Here is an 18913-nt window from a genome sequence, read left to right as displayed (position 1 = left end):
TTTAGTTGTCCTAACATGAGACAGATAATCTCTAAAAAAATAATCGATCTCCTCCCTGTTCTGCATAATTACTCCACTCAGTCAGAAACAGCCACTCAGAACTAGCAGTAATCAGCTAGCCGCCATGCTATCAGGAAGTTTTCATTCAGTAAATATGGATTGTTTATTGTAATGGATCCTGTTTTTGCCTTTGAATGTTAAGTTTTATACTTGAACTTCTTGCAATGTTGAGAGGTTTTATTTTGGCTCTTTGTATTATTTAGCCTCTTCAGAGCCTTCATATGTTATCAGTCTGTTAAAGACAGTATTATCAATAGCAGTACAATTTGCACAATGCCTGTTTTGTTTAGTTTTCTTCTTGGAAAAAGTTATTAAAAACAAGTTTCTGTCTAAGTTAAGGTGAATTCATGGTTCCTTTTTCCACAGAATGTAACCGGTAGGGTTTATGATAAAAAATAAATAAATAATAATTATGTGATCGGTATCGGTGATCGGTATCGGTGATCAGCCCTCATGGGTGATCGGTATCGGTGATCGGCCCTCATGGGTGATCGGCATCAGTATCGGCAGGAAAAAACCTGATCGGCACATCTCTATTGCAGACTTTATTTTTTCTAAACTCAAGCAATTTTTCTTCAACCAAAGCAACTTTTTCTTGCTAAAACAGCCGTTGAAGGGGTTAATAATTCTGGAAAATGATTAATGTATCATTATGATGAAGTAATAATGGCATTTATTTAACAAAAAACCCTTTTAAATTTGTTATGTAATATATTACTGGTAATCTTTAGTATCCAAACGATACAGATGGAGCACAAAATGAAGGGACTCCTCTTGTTCCAAATGTGAAGATTTGAAATAGAATTTTCATGAAAACCTCAGAGAAACGTCACCACCTGATGCCTGCAGCGGCTGGAGCTCTGTGGTCAGCAGAGTGACCACAGGGGCTCTGATGTGTAATTACAGTGTGACACCTGGCTGCCCCCTCCCCGGTCTCACATGCACCTCGTTAGCGACAAAGCTACCTCAGCTGCCCCCGCGCTCCTGCTGGGGGGTTTTGGGGAGACCCTGAATCACACTTTCCTCTGTCAACTTGAGCTGCTTGGGGTCAGAAAAAAAAAAGTCAGTCTTCCACAAATATTGATTGATTAAATGTTTGTATTAATTTTATTTACGCCTTTCTCTTATTTTTAGCTAAATTTAGTTGAACATCAGACTAGAGGAAAGAGACTGTGACAAAAGATGGAAATATGACAGGAAACTGATGGAATTTCACAGTGGGAGCCGTCTCTCCCTCTGAGTGTGTGCATCTGTGTGCAAGTGTGTGTGTGTGTGTGTGTGTGTGTGTGTGTGTGTGTGTGTGTGTGTGTGTGTGTGTGTGTGTGTGTGTGCAAGTGTGGGGGTGTGCAAGTGTGTGTGTGTGTGTGTTTGGGGAGGAATCTTGCTCTGTCTTCTCTTTTTGTCAAAATGTTGATCTCTCTGTTGAGAAATCAATGGTTCCCCCCTCTCCTCCTCTCCTCTCTTCATCCATCCATCCATGTATCCCTCTCCATGTCTCTGGATCTCACCCAGAGTTCAAACTGTTACTCAATCTGCTGTCTATGCACACACACACACACACACACATGCACGCATGCACACGCACACACACAGAAACAGCTCATTCACAGGTTCCTATAGGCTACTGGTGCTATTCCTCCTTTCTTATTCCCATTTAAATCCTCTCACTAAACATCAAATACAGTCACAACTTTGTCATTCTAAAACCAACCAACATATGTGAAGCTAGCTAAGGCTAGCTTCGTATGTAAAGCTAGCCTTAGCTTTATATGTGAAGCTAAGGCTAGGTGTCGTCAGTACCATAAACGGTTTCTCCTTCTGTGTGCTAAGCTCAGCTAACCTGCTTTAGCAGAGAAAAGAGAAGAATTGAGGATGAACATGCGTTTATTTCTGAAACTAACATAAAATTGTTATGGATCTCAAAAGAAAACGTCCACCTGTCAAATGTAAAGGTTTTCTCTGATGTACCTGGGGAAACTAAAAAAACAAAAACAAAAAGAAACTGTAGTTGTCAGGTTAAATTAAGGTTCCAGCTAGAGGTCAAAACTAAATCTTACATTCTGATAGATTTTAAATGCGTAAATATTTCAAAGGTATGTTGGTGGAGTCCTACAAGAGAAGACTGAATGTTTAGGGGTTTTTCCATTTACGCAACTGAGTTATTGCAACTCTACTATTTTTCATATTTTCTCTTAAATATTTTTGTTCATCTGTTTATTAGTTAGTTTATTAGTTCTGTCATATTTAGCATCATCCTCTGTTGTGATGAACTGAAACTGGTCAGAGGACTGACAAAGACTGGACCTCACCCTGTATATCTAATGAGTGATTGTTAGATTCTTATTTTTAGTCAGAAGGCATTCACATGTTTTTACTTAGATTTTATTCATATGAGTGACTATCTTGACTTTAAACATGTCGGTAATGTGTTTTCTTTTTACAGTCTTTCCTTAACCATGTGACACATTCTGGGATCCACAAAACTGCCAATGAATATCTGTGGTGTTTAAGGGCACATTCATAGCAGCCCTGTTTAGTTTGCTTTATTCAAACTCTGTTGTTTTTTTTTATAGCCAAGAAGGTTCAGTTTGTTTGGGGAAGTGTGAATGAGTCATCAAACTCTGATGTGGACCAAAGAATTGAACTCCAGTCCGCCTAAAACCTGAGATCTGGGATCGGTTGAAGTGAACTCTGGTGCGGTTTGAATGACTAATTGAACGACAAGCAGACCTGAGACCACTCCAAAGGCAGGAAGTGGACTATAGTGCAGGGCATTCTGGGTAAAAAGAACCAAAACAAACGTGTGAGTTTACTGCTAGTAGGAGAAATGGCCCGTGTTTTTCTTTGCTTTTTTTTTTTTTTTTTTTACCAACATTTAAGTGAAATCCTATGACGGCTAAAATTTGACGCCACTCCATTTTTGTTTACATTTCTTGAAGAAGGAAGTTGTGTTCGGTGTCTTCTTCTGAGGTTTTCATGCCGTTTTCTTCAGTGGGTCTTGGTGCAGCGCCACCACAGGCGAGGAGGTGAACAGGTTTCTCAAAGGGTTTGGTTCATTTGACACAGCAAACCATCCCAACTGAAAATGTAGCAAATGTTGCAACTTTGGTTCCCAATCGAACCGATTCCACCGAACTGTCAGGGATGAAAACTCCCTAAATTATCATCGTTTCCAACCACAAATTTCTCAAAACCTACTGGGATGTGCCAGTAAATTCACAGTTTCTTAATTCCAATGTCGAAATCCTCCAACGATCGTTTCTGCACCCAAATCTATGCTGATGTTTGATAAAACTAGATGGTATGGCAAATATTCATGCCATGCAGAGAACACCAGAATGAACAGGGAGAATGTTCCAGTGGAACAATGTTACCCTGATCCAACACTGAAACTTGGACGTAACGGTGATCATAGTGGTTCATGATAACGCTTCAGTTTTTAACAAATCATAACAATTTGGATTCAGTAAAATCATTTTACTCAACCTTACACTTGAACGCACCACGTCTGTTCCCAGCAGGCAGAGCGTCGGGAGCTCTACTCTGACAGGATGAAACCGCAGCCTGTCTTTCTGGACCAGCCTTGTCCTTGTGTGTGTGTGTGTGTGTGTGTGTGTGTGTGTGTGTGTGCGTTGGTATATGTGGTTTAGCAGGACATTTCGTCAGAATACACGCAACACTAGCAGGACATTTTGAATTAACGGGACAGGGGCGGTGTCCTGCTAATTTTGACAAAAATCTAAAAGCGTAGAAAGGTTTCTATTGGTCCAATAACCCCAAAAATGCAAAAAAAACGAGATGTCCGTTTAATACACATAAACCAGATTTTGTGTATAATTTGTGTATCGCCACAGTGCCCCCGGTGGCAACTCTGTGTAATAGCAGGACCTTATGAATATTCACACAAGCTCTTGTTCTGATTGGTTGTCTGCCGGAAGGTCCCGCTAATTACTACAGTGTCTTTCTAATTCACGTCGCTGTTTACACACATGAATTGTGTGTAAATTGCCAACTCTTACACTGGGGATGAGTTGGAAATATGATTACTCTGTGCTATAAGACTGAATATTTTATAAAGGTTAGTTGGATGCCTAAACCCAACCTTTTGTCCAACCTTACATTGGACAAAAGGTGTATGTGGCACCTAAAAATATACAGAAATTAATATATATTTTTGATCAAATATTTTTTATTTAAAATATTATGAATAATACGTGTGTGGAATAAGTGTGTGGATTAAAATAAATATAAACCATAAGAGAGCCATTTTTTTCACCAAACTACTGCTAACAGTTTGTTGATTCTGGTCTGCTCTGCATCCTCAGAACCAGAACCAAGCATTTTGAAGCAGAACTTAGCTTCAGTGCACCATAAATCTTGAATAAACTTACAGAAAACTGCAAAACAGCTGAATTCCTTTAAATCAAGGCAACACCCCCCCACCTACACCCCCAAAAAAACAACAATTTACAGTTGTTTCTAAATCTTAATCATTGGTACATGTATCAATATAATTAATGTATATGATTTTAATTTTGATTTTACTTTGAATTTAATTTCTATGTTTTTCTTTTTTTACGGTAAATGTATGTTAATTTTATCACTTTTTAGTCCTTTGATGTAAAGCACTTTGAACTGCCTTGCAGCTGAAATGTGCTATACAAATAAAATTGACTTGACAGCAGTTTTCAGATCTTGCCAAAGATTCTCCACTGAGTTTATGTCTAGACTTTGACTTTGCCATTCTAACACAGAAATATGTTTTTATTTATACCATTCCATTGTAGATCTGGCTTTATGTTTAGGGTAATTGTCCTGCTGGAAGGTGAACCTCTGCCCCAGCCTCAAGTCTTTTGCAGACTCCAGGTTCAGGAGTGTTCAGGTTTTCTTCCAAGATTTCCCTGTATTTGGCTCAATCCATCTTACAATCAACTCTAACAATCTTCCCTGTCCCTGAAGAAAAGAAGCACCCTCAGAGCATGATGCTGCCACCACCATTTTTGTCAGTGGGGAAGGTGTGTTCAGAGTTATGTGCAGTGTTTGTTCTCCACTACAAATAGTGCTCTGCATTTTTCCCAGAAAGTTAAATTTTGGTCTTGTCTTATCGTTTTTGCTGTATCCCAATATGGCTTCTGGCAAACTGCAAATGGGACTTCTTATAGTTTTCTTTATACAATGGCTTTTCTATTGCCACTCTTCCATAAAACCACATTTTTGCAGAGCATGACTAATAGTTATACTATACTGCATTTCAGAAATATCTCTGCATTTCATCCAGAGCCACCATGAACCTCTTGGCTGTATCTCTGATCAGTGCTCTTCTTGTTCAGCCTGTAAGTTTAGGTGGATGGCCTTTTCTTGGTAGGTTCACAGCTGTGTGATTTGCTCTTTCCATTTCCAGATGATTCGTGGAACAGTACTCTGTGAGATGGCCTAAGCCTGCTTTAAGCTTCTCCACAACTTTATCCCTGACCTGTCTGGTGTGTTCCGTGGACTTCATGATGCTGTTTGTTCCCCAATATTCTCTTAGCCAACTTTTGAGGCAGTCATAGAGGAGTTGAATTTTTTTACCATTTGCAGTCATCAGGCAACTTCTGAAGGCAATTGGCTGCATTCAGGGAAAGGGGGCTGAACACTTTTGCACACCGCACTTTTTAGCTTTTATTTGTAAAAACTGTTATGAATCATGTTTAGTTTTGTTTCTACTTCACAAGTATATACCACTTTGTGTTTGTCTTTCCCATAAAATTCTGTGAAAATATATTTCCAGTTGTGACAAAACTGGAAATTCAAGTTCAAGGGCTATGGATACTTTAGAAAGCCACTGTACAAATAGTAAGGCAAGTCCAATGACAGAACCACAACCGCCACAACCAAGTACCCAGTATAGTGTGAAGAAACATCTGAAGGGAATATAACCTTGAACACACCTCGTTAAAATGGGAAATGCCACACAAAGTGGTAGAAAACGAACAAGCTAAGATCCTGTGGGCCTTCCATATACAGGAAGACAAAATGGGAAAAGCAAACCAACTGAACATGGTGATCATTGAGCAGCAGAGCAAAGCAGTTGTTATGATGTAGCTATCCTGAATGAACAGAAGGTACAGAAAAAAACTAGAGAAATACCAAAGGCTAAAAAACCCCATCATCCTCCTAGAACTTGAGTGGTTGACTTATTTTGGGCTGTCTAGTCCACAATACTAAATTTTGCTCTAGATGGGGTCTGGTGTCCACATGTTAGGCCATTATTTTATGACTTGGTGGTGGTGGAAGATTATAACACATTACAGGTTAGACTCAAGATGTTCAGTGTTTCTTTTGTTGTGTAAGTTTACAAAAGTTAGCAACTGCATATATTTACCATGGTGCTAAACATGGTGATTTAAAATGAATAAGTATTTTTCTGAGAAAAATGTTGTCCACATATCATGTAAAACAATAATTCTTTGTTTTTGGAATCATTAGGTCCCAATCAGCCCATAGATGAATTAATAATGCACTCCATGTGAGAGTTTGGGTCTTAGGAGATTACAAAAAATGTGGAAGGTGAAAGCAACAGTAGTGCTTGTGGTCACTGAAACCCTTGGGGTAATGACCCCTAAACTGGAAGACTGGCTCAAACAAATACCTGGAGATAGATCAGACCTCTTGATACAGAGAAGCACACCTTTGGGAACTGCTAATATACTGTGAAGACCAAGGATCAATGAAGTATTTTTGAATTTGAAAGAAGGGATAACCAGTCATGGAGTAATACAGAATTAGAAATATAAAAATAAAAATCGTTTATTTAAAAAATATTTAAAGTGCCAAAAATATCATGATTATTTATGTTACTGTTAAGACAAAAATTTAAAGATTGATATTTTGTCGTTATCTCAATGTCTCTACTCTGCATACATGCAGATTGTCTAGGTAGTCTAAATTGTCTATTGGCAGGTACATCAGCCAATCTTTTTCTGCAGGTGTTGTGTCTGCCATTAGACAACAGTTTTTGTTTTTATGATATAAAGTGTTTTGAACTGCCCTGCTGCTGAAATGTGCTATACAAATAAACATGATTAATTGATTGAACAGAAATGATTAAAGGAAGTGACAACATTGCTGGTGGGAGATACCATCTAACTGTTGCCTCTTAATTAAAGAAAAATGTATGATAAACTATTTAACTTTGAAATATTGAATGAAAGTTACAAAATATTACTCAAAATTTTCTTGTTCCTGAAAAAAATCAGACCTTGTGTGCTTCAGAAACAAAATGGAATAATCCTTTTGTTGTACCCCTCCTCCTCTGTCAACGTGGTACAATCCGTCAAGTCCAGGTGCAAGCCATTAGTATTAATTGAACTTGTTTCATTTGTTTTGCGTGGAGAAAGAGGTAAGACTCATACAGAATCTCTTAAGACATTTAAGTACATATAGTTTTGAAATTTTGCTGAATGTTGTAGGTTACTTGATGCTTGGATACACCAAAGCATTTGATTTGCAGCATTTTAGCTAGTAATTACCAACCATGTTAGTCAGTGTACCAGAGTTTAAAGGGAAGGTGGCTCACTCCAGAATTAGATAAAACTGTATTTGGTCATTTTCTGTATATCAGTGAGTGATATTATTTCACAGGCACAAATGATCCTAGGTAATAATCATTAGTATTAAGATAATGTTTTAATATTTGAAGATTTTGAGAATCTGTCAATAGAAAGTCAATTATGTAGTACTGTGTACTTCAGTACATTTTCACATACAATAACATCAAATCATATTGTGTACAGCAGGGGTGTCAAACTCAAGGTCTTAAGGGCTGGTGTCCAGCAACTTTTAGATGTGTTTCTGATGCCACATGGCTGGATAAAATGGGGTGGTCATCAACTTGATTGCACTGAGAAGCTAATTCAGTCATATACTTAAGGTGTTTTAAACCAGACAAACATCTAAAAGTTGCAGTACCCTGGCCCTCGAGGCCTGGAGTTTGACACCCCTGGTGTACAGTATCATGTTGTATTCTCTGATCTTTGCAGGAGATGTCAACAACAAGGTCTCAGAGAGCAAACATGATTCCAGTTATTGCTCCTTAGGTGAAGATGAAGGATTTGATGTAAAATACCTCAATTCATTTAAAGGTGAGTTGTGACTATATTATGCACAGGATTCCAGAGTTTATTAAATGATCATTTTTTTTCTTTTGTTTTACTTTTTCACTTTTAAACTATTTTTATACTGCACATTATTAGCATAGATCATGATCGATGATCATTATAATCAGAACATCTTTCTTATTCCGAAGGAGACAAGCAACTGCTCAAAATACAATAGAAGCGTATGTATATAAAATTTAAAAAAAAAAATTCCCTTCTCACCCTCTCTTTCATCCTCTGAGCTTGGGTCCTCTACCAGAGGCCTGGGAGCTTGAGGGTTCTGCGCAGTATCTTGGCTGTGCCTAGAACTGCACATTTCTGGACTGAGATGTCTGATGTTGTTCCTGGGATCTGTTTTAGCCACTGCTCCAGTTTGGGGGTGACTGCCCCGAGGGCCCCGATGACCACTGGCACCACTGTGGTCTTCACCTTCCAGGTCTTTTCCAGTTCCTCTCTGAGGCCCTGGTATTTCTCCAGTTTCTCATGCTCCTTTTTCCTGATGTTGTAGTCACTTGGTATTGCTACATCCACCACAACGGCTTTCCTCTGTTCTTTATCCACTGCTACAATGTCCGGTTGGTTCGCCATTACCATCTTGTCTGTCTGGATCTGGAAGTCCCACAGGATCTTAGCTCGGTCATTCTCCACCACCTTTGGGGGTGTTCCACACTTCGATCTCGGGGCTTCCAGTCTGAACAGATGTTTCTGTACACTATGCCCGCCACTTGGTTATGTCGTTCCATGTATGCTTTCCCTGCCAGCATCTTGCACCCTGCTGTTATGTGCTGGACTGTCTCAGAGGCCTCCTTGCACAACCTACACCTTGGGTCTTGTCTGGTGTGGTAGATCTGAGCCTCTATTGCCCTGGTGTTTAGGGCCTGTTCCTGGGCAGCCAGGATGAGGGCCTCTGTGCTGTCCTTGAGTCCAGCTTTTTCCAGCCATTGGTAGGATTTCCTGATATCAGCCACTTCAGTTATTTGTCGGTGGTACATCCCATGTAGGGGCCTGTCCTCCCATGATGGTTCCTCCAGCACCTCGTCCTCTGTTCCCCATTGCCTGAGACATTCGCTGAGCACATCGTCCGTTGAGGCTTTTTCCCTGATGTATTTATGGATCTTGGATGTTTCATCCTGGACAGTGGTTCTCACACTCACTAGTCCTCTGCCTCCTTCCTTACGGCTTGTGTACAGTCTCAGGGTGCTGGATTTGGGGTGGAACCCTCCATGCATGGTTAGTAGCTTCCAAGTCTTAACATCTGTGGCCTTCATCTCTTCCATTGGCCAGCTAATTATTCCGGCAGGGTATCTGATTACTGGTAAGGCACATATATCCATATATATATCCATATATCCATGAAAACATGGATATATATATATATATATATATCCTTCTCATCGTCCGTGGGTGGTCTCTTTCATCCTCTGAGCTTGGGTCCTCTACCAGAGACCTGGGAGCTTGAGGGTTCTGCGCAGTATCTTGGCTGTGCCTAGAACTGGACATTTCTGGACTGAGCTGTCTGATGTTGTTCCTGGGATCTGTTTTAGCCACTGCTCCAGTTTGGGGGTGACTGCCCCGAGGGCCCCGATGACCACAGGCACCACTGTGGTCTTCACCTTCCAGGTCTTTTCCAGTTCCTCTCTGAGGCCCTGGTATTTCTCCAGTTTCTCATGCTCCTTTTTCCTGATGTTGTAGTCACTTGGTATTGCTACATCCACCACAACAACTTTCCTCTGTTCTTTATCCACCACCACAATGTCCGGTTGGTTCTCCATTACCATCTTGTCTATCTGGTTCTGGAAGTCCCGCAAGATCTTAGCTCGGTCATTCTCCACCACCTTTGGGGGTGTTCCCCACTTCGATCTTGGGCCTTCCAGTCCATATTCTGCACAGATGTTTCTGTACACTATGCTCGCCACTTGGTTATGTCGTTACATGTATGCTTTCCCTGCCAGCATCTTGCACCCTGCTGTTATGTCCTGGACTGTCTCAGGGGCCTCCTTGCACAACCTACACCTTGGGTCTTGTCTGGTGTGGTAGATCTGAGCCTCTATTGCTCTGGTGTTTAGGGCCTGTTCCTGGGCAGCCAGGATGAGGGCCTCTGTGCTGTCCTTGAGTCCAGCTTTTTCCAGCCATTGGTAGGATTTCCTGATATCAGCCACTTCAGTTATTTGTCGGTGGTACATCCCATGTAGCGGCTTGTCCTCCCATGATGGTACCTCTAGCACCTCGTCCTCTGTTCCCCATTGCCTGAGACATTCGCTGAGCACATCGTCTGTTGAGGCTTTGTCCTTGATGTATTTATGGATCTTGGATGTTTCATCCTGGACAGTGGCTCTCACACTTGCTAGTCCTCTGCCTCCTTCCTTACGGCTTGTGTACAGTCTCAGGGTGCTGGATTTGGGGTGGAACCCTCCATGCATGGTTAGTAGCTTCCAAGTCTTAATATCCGTGGCCTTTATCTCTTCCATTGGCCAGCTAATTATTCCAGCAGGGTATCTGATTACTGGTAAGGCATAGGTGTTTATTGCATGGATCTTGTTCTTGCCATTGAGCTGGCTTCTCAGGACTTGCCTTATTCATTGGAGGTATTTGACTGTGGCTCCTTTCCTTGTGACCTCATCGAGGTTGCCATTTGCTTGTGGTATTCCCAGGTACTTGTAACTGTCCTCAACAAATATATGGAGGACTGAGTTTTGAAATTACAAGTACAAAATAATGAGTTGCATTCAGTTGACAAAAAATGTTTAAGTAACCACAGAAAGACATCCAATTAGATCAATTAACTGATTTAGAAAAATGTTAATTTCAATTGCTACTATTTGATATATCTGCATTGTTTAAAGTTTATCCTACTTGTTATGTGTACCTACAGGTTGGGGTGTGTTCAAAAAGCAGATTTCCTTATTGAGTACAGAGAAGTCATAAGTAGAAAGGAACAAGAAAACCGACTGAAAGTTTACCATGATACACTCGAGGTTCTTATGTTTGATTTCAACTTCAATGGACAAAAGCTTTGGTATGCGACTGTTTCAAGGTTGTTGTGTTTTTATTTTACATCTAAATACAGTGATGTAAACATTTTCAGCTTCATCAGTAAAAGTAGTTTTAGTTGGTAGAGGAATATCCTTCTGACATGCAAACACCAAATATGCAAAATCCTTTCCCTTGCATGGTATAATTATTCTTATTTTCATACTTAATATTTTAGTGTTGATGTTGCCAGAGAGGATGGATGATTGGGGAGGCTGGTAAATGATCAGATGAACCCAAACAGCAAAATGAAAGTTAAAAGAGTGGATGGAAGACCTCATCTGTTTATTTGCACTCAAATATATTGGTCCAGGGGAAGAAATCACTTATAATTATGGTGATTTTGACTGGCCATGGAGAAGAAAGGTGCTTATAAGTGTGAAAATACTATCAAAAATCATTCAAGTAGCACTGAAGACATATTTGAAGGATATGTCAAGTTGTAGTACAGGGTTTCATTATAGTTGAAAACAAGAAGTGGACAAGCACATACAGTAGGTGGACTTCATTTTTCTATTGAGAAGTATGGACTCATTCAGTGTACATCCCTTCATTTCAGATTTCCAAAGATGAACTGTCAGGTTGGTGATGTGGACGCATGCGGATCCTGTTCAACCAACCCTCCAGAGGTAATTTTGGTCTCCAATGACCAACTTACTCTCTAAAATAAAGTAATTGAAATGATATTAAGTATTGTTCAAACACACATGTGTTGTGTAATATTAGATATGTTAGCTGCATAAAAAGGGAGGACTGCGTTTTGAAATTACAAGTATAGAAGAATGAAAATTACATTTAGAAGCGCACATACACACAGGTCCTGTGTAATACTCAAAATGTAAGGTGCAGGAATAAGGAGGACTGAGTTTTGAAATTACAAGTACAGAAGAATGAAAGTTACATTGAGAAGCACGCATACACACAGGTTCTGTGTAATACTCAAAATGTAAGGTGCAGGAATAGGGAGGACTGTTTTCTATATTGGGAACAAACATTTAGTGAGTGTTCTTTACATTTCAGATTTCCAAAGATGAACTGTGTCAGGCTGGTGACATGGATGCATGTGGATTCTGTTCAACCAACCCTCCTGAGGTAATTTTGGTCTCCAATGACCAACTTATTCTCTAAATTAAAGTAATTGAAATGACATTACGTAGAGTACAAACACATAGGTGTTGTGTAGTACTAGATTTGTTGGTTGCATAAAAAGGGAGGACTGAGTTTTCAAATTACAAGTATAGAAGAATGAAAATTACATTTAGAAGTGCACATTTTGGTCTCCAACGACCAACTTTTTCTCTAAAATAAAGTAATTGAAATGATATGAAGTACTGTTCAAACACACATGTGTTGTATAATCCTACATATGTTGGCTGCATAAAAGTGGAGGACTGGCTTTTGAAATTACAAGTATAGAAGACTGAAAGTTACATTGAGAAGCGCACATACACACAGGTCCTGTGTAATACTCAAAATGTAAGGTGCAGGAATAAGGAGGACTGAGTTTTGAAATTACAAGTACAGAAGAATGAAAGTTACATTGAGAAGCACGCATACACACAGGTTCTGTGTAATACTCAAAATGTAAGGTGCAGGAATAAGGAGGACTGAGTTTTGAAATTACAAGTACAGAAGAATGAAAGTTACATTGAGAAGCACGCATACACACAGGTCCTGTGTAATACTCAAAATGTAAGGTGCAGGAATAGGGAGGACTGAGTTTTGAAATTACAAGTACAGCAGAATGAAAGTTACATTGAAAAGCATGCATACACACAGGTCCTGTGTAATACTCAAAATGTAAGGTGCAGGAATAGGGAGGACTGAGTTTTGAAATTACAAGTACAGCAGAATGAAAGTTACATTGAAAAGCATGCATACACACAGGTCCTGTGTAATACTCAAAATGTAATGTGCAGGAATAGGGAGGACTTAGTTTTGAAATTACAAGTACAGAAGAATGAAAGTTACATTGAGAAGCACGCATACACACAGGTCCTGTGTAATACTCAATATGTAAGCTGCAGGAATAGGGAGGACTGCTTTCTACATTGGGAACAAACTCACATTTAGTGAGTGTTCTTTACATTTCAGATTTCAACCAACCCTCCAGAGGTAATTTTGGTCTCCAACGACCAACTTATTTTCTAAGATAAAGTCTTTGAAATTATATTGAGTACCAGTGGTCCCCAACCTTTTTATCACCGCGGACCGGTCAAGACTTGGCAATTTTTCTGAGGCTCGGGTTCTTTTTTTACCCTTAATTTCCCCTTACAGCAATCTTAGAACGTTGCTCACGATAATTGTAACTGTTCATCCTGCCATCTGTGGCATGATCGCATCCAGTCGTTGGAACATTGGGACTGCTCTGATCTAAAATCAGGCATATTCTAGCAACTTGTAGGGTTTTTACTTGATTGGGAGCTAGAACTCAACCTGTTGAACTTGACAGGTAGCCAATCAGAAAGCGCGGTGACGTAGCTCATGGAGGGGAATCCCAAAGAGCTGAGCAGACATGCACAAATGAGTCCGGTGGACATCGAAGATATGTGGAAATGGCATGAATGTTTATTCAGCATTTCGTACAAAGAATATCCATAGAAATGATGAGGAGTGGAGTTGGAGCAAAATTGCTACCACAGTTGATAAACCCGGTAACTTTTCAGCTATCCATTAAATTAACGTGACATTATTTTGTACTAAAGCCTGCTCACATGGCAAGATTTGCTCCTGTTATGTGGCTGGACACACGAACCTGTTGTACTTTTATCAGCTCTGTGGTCACAGAAGTTTGGAAAATCGTCTGAATCCTAAAATCATGCCGTGTGAACCAGACTTAAGACTTACAAGCTCTATTTCTCTCGTCTCGATAACTGCCATAATGCTCTCAGACTCTGGTCGCTCTGGCAACGTTCACACATCCCTTCAAAATAAGATTTGAATATGCCACAAAAACGAACATTTATTTTCATGAAAATTTTAACTCACAACTATAAATTAATGGGAGTCCTGAGCTTGTTTCTCTGCAATGAGATGATCCCACCTGGGAAACGATGACACCCAATGCAGAGGGTGCTTGGTGTGTAATGGCAAAGCAGTTTGAAGCTTCATTGCCTCATTAGTAAGCCAGTGCATATTATGCAGAGTGGGCTTGGAACATGGGAGTCACCTACAGGTTCAGGATAAATCCACTCTCCTGTCTGTGGTCTTTCTCCGCTTTTCCAAAGAAACTTTCCAAAGACATCGCTTTCTTACTCATTGTGGGCTCAATGTTGCCGCACAAGACGTAACCGAGAGAATCCAGTTAAAGGGTTTTCAAAATAATGGATCCTCTAGACTCAGACAATACGTAACATGTAAATATTTTTCTTGTGCGACCCAGTACCAATTGGTCCACAGACTCGTACTACTCCGCGGTCCTGTGGTTGGGGATGACTGTTAAGTACGGTTCAAACACACAGGTCTTGTGTAATACTTGATATGTAAGCCACATAAAAAGGGAGGACTGAGTTTTGAAATTACATGTACAAAAGAATGAAAGTTTTATTTAGAAGCGCTCATACACACAGGTCCTGTGTAATACTCAAAATGTAAGGGGAAGGAATAAGGAGGACTACGTTTTGAAATTACAAGTACAGAAGAATGAAAGTTGCATAAAGAAGCGCTCATACACACAGGTCCTGTGTAATACTCAAAATGTAATGGGCAGGAATAGGGAGGACTGTTTTCTAAATTGGGAACAAACTCATATTCAGTAAGTGTTCTTTACATTTCAGATTTCCAAAGATGAACCGTGTCAGGTTGGTGACGTGAATTCATGCGGATCCTGTTCAACCAACCCTCATGAGGTAATTTTGGTCTCCAACGACCAACTTATTTTCTAAAATAGAGTTTTTGATATGATATTAAGTACTGTTCAAACACACAAGTCTTGTGTAACACTTGATATGTAAGCTGCATAAAAGGGGGGAACTGAGGTTTGAAATTACACATATAAAAGAATGAAAGCTACATTTAGAAGCGCACATACACACAGGTCCTGTGTAATACTCAAAATGTAAGGTGCAGGAATAAGGAGGACTGAGTTTTGAAATTACTAGTACAGAAGAATGAAAGGTACATTGAGAAGCATGCATACAAAAAGGTCTTGTGTAATGCTCATCAGGTATGTTGCAGAAATTTCAAAAACTGAGTTTTGAAATTACAGGTAGAAAAGAATGAAAATTACTTTTAGAAGCGCACATACACACAAGTCCTGTGTAATACTCAAAATGTAAGGTGCAGGAATAAGGAGGACTGAGTTTTGAAATTACTAGTACAGAAGAATGAAAGGTACATTGAGAAGCATGCATACAAAAAGGTCTTGTGTAATGCTCATCAGGTATGTTGCAGAAATTTCAAAAACTGAGTTTTGAAATTACAGGTAGAAAAGAATGAAAATTACTTTTAGAAGCGCACATACACACAAGTCCTGTGTAATACTCAAAATGTAAGGTGCAGGAATAAGGAGGACTGAGTTTTGAAATTACTAGTACAGAAGAATGAAAGGTACATTGAGAAGCATGCATACAAAAAGGTCTTGTGTAATGCTCATCAGGTATGTTGCAGAAATTTCAAAAACTGAGTTTTGAAATTACAGGTAGAAAAGAATGAAAATTACTTTTAGAAGCGCACATACACACAAGTCCTGTGTAATACTCAAAATGTAAGGTGCAGGAATAGGGAGGACTGAGTATTGAAATTACAAGTAAAGAAGAATGAAAGTCACATTTAGGAGGGCACATACACACAGGTCTTTTGTAATGCTCATCATGTAAGTTGCAGAAATTTGGAAAACTGAGTTTTGACATTACTAGTAGAAAAGATAGAAAATTACACTTAGAAACGCACATACACACAGGTCCTGTGTAATACTCAAAATGTAAGGTGCAGAAATAGGGAGGACTGTTTTCTACATTTTCAACAAACTCACATTTATTGAGTGTTCTTTACATTTCAAATTTCCAAAGATGAACTGTGTCAGGTTGGTGACATGGATGTATGCGGATCCTGTTCAACCAACCCTCCTGAGGTAATTTTGCTCTCCAACAACCAACTTAGATTCTTATATAAAGTCACTAAAATAATATGAAGTACTCTTCAAACACACAGGTCTTGTATAATACTTATCATGTAAGATGTAGAAATGTGGAAGACTGAGTTTTGAAATTAGAGGTAGAAAAGAATGAAAGTTAAATTTAGATGCACACAGACACATGGATCCTGTGTAATACTCAACTTGACAGGTTCATACATTAGGTAGACATTGTTTATTTTATTTTTTTTTTAGAAACAATCATTCAGTATTCATATACTGATATAAATTTGTTATCAAAGAATTACTGATTACACTTTAAAAATTAGGTATCTTCATGTTATTAAAGGTAAGTTTAAACAGTAATGATTTCTTAGTTAATGTCAAGTTGTCATAACAAAGACATTTTGAATAATGTCAACTTTGTATTAAAAGTGTCATAATTTACCGAATGACGCTTTATGACAACAGTCATAAATATTCATGAAGGCTTATTCATGTTCATGACATGTGTTGTCATGTTTATGACAGTGTCATGACAGTCTTATTCACCCCCCTTCAAATAAAGTGTTACCGAAATATTCTTGCTGAAATGCTTTCAATGTATACAAAATATGTTTTTAATCAACAGGTCTGTCCAGAACAAAGTTCAAGTGAGGTGACATCATCAGAAGAGGAGTATGTTCCTGATTCCCTAGATGATTCAGACATCTCATGGGATGACAGATGCACTGCACAGAAATATGGACCAGTTATAGTCCATATTTCCATGTTTGGACTTCTTAATGCACATAAATTGTATGTTTTTTGTATGTGTATGCTGTGGTCCTGATAAATAAAATTGGCCCTGATAATTACTGTTGGTGTCATGGGCGGAGCCAAGCACCTCATTATCTTTTGTCCTTTTAATACAGCATTGCATCAGGTTCTCATATTTTGAGTTCTGATGTGTGTATCTAAATTTTTAAGTGAGATCTATGTTGTGTAGCTCAAACAAGATTTTTGACAACTTACTACGTCTTTCTAGCATAAGTGGAAAGGGGTGTCCGTTTAATGTTGCAAAAAACTGGTTTGAAAAAATTGTCCTGCTAATACATATAAACCCGTATAGGTGTGTGTGTGTGTGTGTGTGTGTGTGTGTGTGTGTGTGTGTGCGTGTGTGTGTGTGTGTGTGTGTGTGTGTGGATGCGTGTGTGTGTGTGGGTGTGTGTGTTCCAGAGTGTTTCTCTAAGTGTACTCAACGCTGTGTGCGCGCTTGTGTGTTTGGCGTCCGTGCAGCAAGCGAAGGTAAATTGCTGTGATTATGTGGTAGTAATTGAACAGGGATGGTGTGTTTAATTGAGTTGTTGTTTCCTGATGTTTCTCTGTAGTAGCAGGAGGCTCCGTGCTGACAGGTGCCTCATCTCGCCTCACTAAGATGAGAAGTTTCTTTTCTTCCTTTTTTTTCTCTTTTCTACGGCAAAGTGCTTTGTGTGTCTGCCTGGACTTAATAGTGTTTGAGTTAGTTGTGGGCATGAGTTGGTGTGTGAGTGTGTGCGCGCGTGTGTGTGTTGTGAGGACTGCCTCAGTAGGTAGAAGAAAGCATTGACTCTACCAGCTTACATGTGGCATGAAGCTGCGTTTCCATTACAAATGCGTGCAAATCATTGTCAATATATTTCGGGGAAACACAATTTCATAATCACAGTGTGATTAAAATCACACGTGAAAACGCTGTTCACACGATAACTCACTAAAAATCATGTCAGTGGCGGATAAAAACAGTTACATGAGCTACAGTCATAATTCAGTCATGACACTAGCACCATCTGAGGAGACGTCTGCGTCTTATTCAGGTGTTGGCGCAACAAGCTCCTCATACCTGGGAGCGGCTACGTAGGCGGCATTTTGGGGAAATTGTAGTCTGCAATTTTACAGAAGAGTTATGGATTCAACAGGTTTTAATAACACACAACTTTTTATGAACTGTGATGCAGTGTACGTTCTGGTGGAGCCAGCTGCTCATTGTCTAAAAAAAATACAAATTAACAATCCTTCTCTACTTCCTGTCATGTTCTTTGTCGTTTTCTCCAGTAGTAACTTCCGGCTGTTTGATAACGTGACTCGTGTGACGTGAAAGAAGCGTTTCCACTGCAGTTCTGCAAAATACATCTATTTCTATATGACTGAAAAACCACCTCACACTAGCACAAAAACTTATTTGTGAAATTGGTGTGTTTCCACCTGGCTTGTTTGGTGCCCTGGGCGAATCACCCTTAAGGCACCTCTTACACTCTACCGGGGGTTGAGGGTGAGTGCCGTTCCTACAAGAAACTGCCACTGTGTGTTTCTGTTAAGTGAATTTGTTTTCATAATTTCAAGTTGCACAATGTTATGGTAGACGGATATGCAGCTTGTGTGTTCAAAAGGATTTCCAGTTCCTAAATCATGCAGCTACCTATAAGGCAGTGTGTTTGTGCATGCGTGTGTGTGTGTGTTGTATCTGATTATCTGCTCTGCCTCCTGGGCTCCTCGACCCAAATCAAATGGTTTTGTTTCCTATATCTCCTCCCCGCTCTTCTTCTATCCTTTCCACTTCCTCCGCTCCTAACTGCGTCGCTTTCTCTCTGTG

At 39.6% G+C, this 18913-nt stretch overlaps 1 protein-coding gene and 1 long non-coding RNA gene across 4 annotated transcripts in view; both read left to right on the top strand.

Moving 5' to 3' along the window:
- LOC106914347 (furin-like protease kpc-1) overlaps positions 1 to 18913 on the top strand; it is a 229017-nt gene that overhangs the window by 196251 nt on the left and 13853 nt on the right. The window lies entirely within an intron of this gene.
- On the top strand, positions 3468 to 17187 carry LOC148155110 (uncharacterized). 3 transcript variants are annotated; one of them, XR_015765597.1, is made up of 6 exons: positions 3473 to 8183; positions 11788 to 11857; positions 12249 to 12320; positions 15005 to 15076; positions 16238 to 16299; positions 16934 to 17187. It is a non-coding gene; the product is annotated as an uncharacterized LOC148155110 (long non-coding RNA). The 3 variants fall into 3 exon arrangements; XR_015765596.1 differs by having other exon boundaries at positions 3468 to 8183; positions 15005 to 16299; XR_015765595.1 differs by having other exon boundaries at positions 3474 to 8183; positions 15005 to 17187.

The sequence above is a fragment of the Poecilia mexicana genome, unplaced genomic scaffold (genome assembly GCF_051168715.1).
Source record: "Poecilia mexicana isolate PSO_F unplaced genomic scaffold, ASM5116871v1 scaffold_16, whole genome shotgun sequence".
NCBI lineage: Eukaryota > Metazoa > Chordata > Actinopteri > Cyprinodontiformes > Poeciliidae > Poecilia > Poecilia mexicana.
The sequence above is the reverse complement of the archived record's forward strand: the minus strand, read 5'-3'. Positions and strand labels throughout refer to the sequence as shown.